The following is a 5000-nucleotide window of genomic DNA, read 5'->3' on the forward strand; positions in this document are numbered from 1 at the left end:
TGAACATCATATATAATCCTGGCTGTGACTCTACTAAAGCTAAAGGTCACACAATATACACAATCTGATCAATGCTTCTTGGATGTATATAGGTTGAATATTGTATACACTCTTGCGTCTGCCACTAAATATATAGGTAGCACTTTATACAGAATCCAGGCTGTGTGACACTTAAAAGCCTAGTTTACATAAACAGTACATTATAAAGAGCCTGCTTGTTGGTCACCTTATTCTCCCTATGGAAAGGCACTTGACTGTGCTCCTCTTAAAACCACTGCACAAAGTTAATTGTGACTCTGTGGCACAAAACATCAAGGCTCCATTACCTGCCTATTTCTATCCTATATTCTCCTAAGCCTACGTTACCTGCCTATTTCTATCCTACACTCTCCTAAGCCTATGTTACCTGTCTATTTCTATCCTACACTCTCCTAAGCCTATGTTACCTGTCTATTTCCATCCTATACTCTCCTAAGCCTATGTTACCTGCCTATATCTATCCTATACTCTCCTAAGCCTACGTTATCTGCCTATTTCTATCCTATACTCTCCTAAGCCTATGTTACCTGCAGTGTTCCCTCTAAGAACAGTTTTGTGTGCAGCCCAGCAGTGAAACAGTTAACAAGAGAACCATAACTTGCCATCTGCATTGTGCAGTGTTTGCTAATTGCAGGGTGTGGTTACCTAATTAACTGTTTCACTGTTGGGCCGCACACAAAACTGGCCTTAGAGGGAACACTGGTTACCTGTCTATTCCAGAAGTCCATCGAGTTCAACCTTTACAAATCTTAATATGCTTACAAAAAAGCTCCAGGAGAGCATAAATTAATCCAATTTAAAAAGAGGACCCATTTAACACCAGCAATAATATGCTTACATTTTGTTTCTAGCCAGAAATGTATCTAAACTATTCTTAAATGTATCTAAGGTATTGGCATCCAATACCTCCTTAGGTAATGCGTTTCACAATTTTATTTCTTTTACAGTAAAAAATGTTTACGTTGCAGAAGATTAAATCTCCTTTTCTCCAGCCTTAAATTATGACCTCTTGTCACAAACAAATTTCTTGAGAATAAACAGAGCTCCCACCATCTCTGTATATGGGCCTTGAATATATTTATATAAAGTTATCATGTCACCTCTCAAACGCCTTTTTGTCTAGAGAAAACAGACCAAGTTTGGCTAACCTCTCCTCATAGCTTAAATTTTACATTCCCCTTATTAGCTTTGTGGCCCATCTCTGAACTTTTTCTAAGTCTGAAATGTCTTTTTTTGAGATCGGTCCCCAGAACTGCACTCCATACTCAAGGTGAGGTCTTACCAGGGATTTATATAGTGACAGAATTATGCTTTCCTCGCTTGAATCAATGCCTCTTTTAATACCTGCTAGTATCTTATTAGCCTTAGAAGCCGCTGCCCTGCATTGTGCACCCATCTTTAGCCTGTTATCTATTACTACTCCCAAATCCCTCCTCTGTTTGGCTAAGTCTTGTCCCATTTAAATAATAGGTTGTCTGCTTATTTTTACTTCCAAAATGTAGAACATTGCATTTTCCAGTATTAAATCTCATTTTCTATTTACCTAACCTGCCCATTCTTCTAATTTTTGTAAATTCCCTTTGTAAAACAAGTTTCTCCTGCTCTGACCTAATGACCTTACACAACTTCGTATCTGTAAAAATAGAGATGTCACTATTTAATCCTTGCTCTAAGTCATTAATAAAAATATTAAAAAGAATAGGGCTCAGTACTGATCTCTGGGGGACTCCACTGATTACCCTTGACCTATCGCAGTATGATCCGTTTACTACTATTCTATTATGCAAGTATTTATTTTCTCCATTTGTTATTGTGAAACCATTTTATATGGTAGGGTGCATTGTAGAATTAGAATATTTCTATTGAATTATGAAGTGCTTTTCTATTTGTCAGATATTTGAATTTTTAGTTTTACTTCCATACCAACAGCGGTATACATTGGTTATCCATTGTTCTGTTAGATTTATTGCACAAATTGTCTGTACCAGGTCATCCTAGATGACCATTAGCAAATAAAAGTGGTTAGTTCATTAGCTCCCTATACCTACTCCAGAGAGCGCAACCTAGCTGCACAGCTCTCAAGCATCCTACTATAACGACCCTCTTTCTCATCGCTTGCAACCTAATCATATCCCATGATGCCTGGCTGTCCCTGTCTGAAGCACAGATACAGTACCACCATCTGTAAAGTTCATTAAGTGAATGTCTCACTACTGTTCTACAGCATTTCTTTGACCTAAATATTTTACAGTTGCTATGTGCATCCCATATGCTAAAATTGTCAGGTGTGCTGTCTCTTCATGATTTACGGCTTATATTTTAAAACAATAGAACTAATATATATTTTTTAAAATAGCTTATGGGCACACGCGTAGGTCTGGTCATTTTCCACTGTCTGATATATTAGTGAAACTCAGCACAATACTGATTAAGTTTTTATGGCAAGGACTAAAATGCAACAGCCTATTCTTTGTGTCATATAATACTACAAAAGTAAAATAATGATGAGATACATAAAATAGCCAAGTAGTGCAACTGTTATAGAATACTGATATTGTTTACTAGCTATCCTAGAACAACACTTGTACTACAATGTAAAGTATATACATAGGGCCAAATTGCAAGTGGAGTGCAAAATATCGCTTTAGTACTACAAGTTTACAGCAACGCAAACGAAAGCTTGTGTTCGCATTGCTGGGAAGCCTTGTGCTCATGAGAGCGCCGATTCCATAGGCTCCTATAGGAGCCTCGTTCTGATGCCGTCACAGACGGCATCAGAACCTCGCACAGCAAAGAGGTAAGTAGGGCAACGATGGCAGAAATTAGTAAATATATATGTATGTGACTATATCATATATATGTATATGTTAATATGTATATACACATATCAACACATAAATATAAATCTATATAAGCATATTCATATATATTTACTGGGAACACACAGTTCCCATAGATCGCAATGTAAAGGCACTTTTCAGAGCCTTTTTTTTCTAACACCCCACTCTCACCAACTTTAAAGTCCCAAAACTGCCTAGTGCAGCTTTTTTTATTCCAAATAAAATGCTACTTTTTTTAAAATAAAAAACTATAATGCCCTAAATTTTGAGGCATTTGGGGCACTTTTAGAAAATGAATCAGAGATTGCGGTAACAATAACCAGCCACTTGTAATGGCCGGTTAAATATCGCACTCGCGCAAACGGACCAATTTGCCCGCTTGCGGGAGCGCAATAATTTAGCGCTTCACTTGTAATCTAGACCATATTTGTTACTTAATAGTTGGTTATATTTGGGGCTATGTAGCAACTTTTTTTTTTATTAGACTGATTCAAAAAGTTTTTGGGATGCTCACAATAATGCAAATAATAAAAATACATTCTATTAATGGCAACTACAGAACTGATGCATGCTGGGAAGTTTTTGTAACAAAACAATTTGTAGAGTAGACCCCCACTGAAGTCATTCTGACAACTGAATGCACCATGTACCTGACACCAGAGGGTTAATTACGGGCACTTTGCATTTTGAGGCACGTGTAGCACAATGGCAGGTGGTGAGTAGGACGTTAGGGAAAGCTTTTTATAGCATTGTCAAAAACGCATCATGCACGTCTGGGATGGGGGAGAACAATCAAAATAGAAAATAAAAAAAGTAAAGGTTGACTGTAAACCTTTATTAGGAGAAGGAAAAAGGTAAAGGGACAAATAAAAGACTGAAGTTATTTGTTCACATATAAGGTAGCTAAAGAAGTAATCTTACATCACCCTGCAGTATGGTACCAAATCTTTATATATATAGGATTTGCAAGAATGTGATGTACTTAAAGGGATAGTCTAGTCAAAATTAAACTTTAATGATTCAGATAGAGCAGACATTTTAAGCAACTTTCTAATTTACTCCTATTAACATTTGTTCTTTGTTCTCTTGGTATCTTTATTTGAAAAGGCAAGAATGTAAGCTTAGGAGCCGGCCCATTTTTGGTTCTGCACCCGGGTATTGCTTGCTGATTGGTTTCTAAATATAGCGCTACCCAGGGTGCTAAACAAACAAATGGGCCAGATCCTAAGTTTTACATTCCTGCTTTTCAAATAAAGATACCAAGAGAATGAAGAAATATTGATAATAGGAGTAAATTAGAAAGTTGCTTAAAATTGCTGCTCTATTTGAATCATGAAAGTTTAATTTTGACTACACTGTCCTATAAGCTATACAAAGCACAAATTAATTGCATAATTTAACATCAATTTATTTACTATATAAAATGGTCAGTGTTCTGTAAAAATGATTATAAATATATGCAGCCAGAAAGCATAGCACACACTGGGACCTTAATCTCTAATCATTATTAAGCAAATGTAGTGACGTTTCAGGGTGTTATCCCATCTTCAGGCTTAAATAATAACTCTGAAGATGGGGATATCACCTCGAAACGTCACTACATTTGCTTAATAAATTATCATTTGAGATTAAAGGGACATTAAACCCCACATTTTTCTTTCATGATTCAGATAGAGAATACAATTTTAAACAGCTTTCTAATTTACTTTTATTATATAATTTGCTTCATTCTCTTGATATTATTTCCTGAAAAGCATATCTAGATAGGCTCAGTAGCTGCTGATTGGTGGCTGCACATAGATGCCTCGTGTGATTGGCTGACCCATGTGCATTGCTATTCCTTCAACAAAGGATATCTAAAGAATGAAGCAAATGAGCTAATAGAAGTCAATTTGAATGTTGTTTAAAATTGTATTCTCTGTCTAAATCATGAAAGAAAATGTTTGGGTTTAATGTCCCTTTAAAGTCCAGGTGAGTGGCTGCAAATAGATTTATTTTGAATGCACATTGGGCAGTTGATACATGTGAAGTGTGTGCAGAGCTCTGTGTACTATTATATATACATATATATATGTGTGTGTGTGTATGTGTATATATATATACCTGTTTATATATATATAT

The 5000-nt window shown here is 36.0% G+C and overlaps 1 protein-coding gene across 1 annotated transcript in view; it reads right to left on the bottom strand.

The window, feature by feature from the left end:
- LOC128636223 (synaptotagmin-7-like) overlaps positions 1 to 5000 on the bottom strand; it is a 990418-nt gene that overhangs the window by 313599 nt on the left and 671819 nt on the right. The gene's annotated exons all lie outside the window — the stretch shown is intronic.

The sequence above is a fragment of the Bombina bombina genome, chromosome 7 (genome assembly GCF_027579735.1).
Source record: "Bombina bombina isolate aBomBom1 chromosome 7, aBomBom1.pri, whole genome shotgun sequence".
Classification (NCBI taxonomy): Eukaryota; Metazoa; Chordata; class Amphibia; order Anura; family Bombinatoridae; genus Bombina; species Bombina bombina.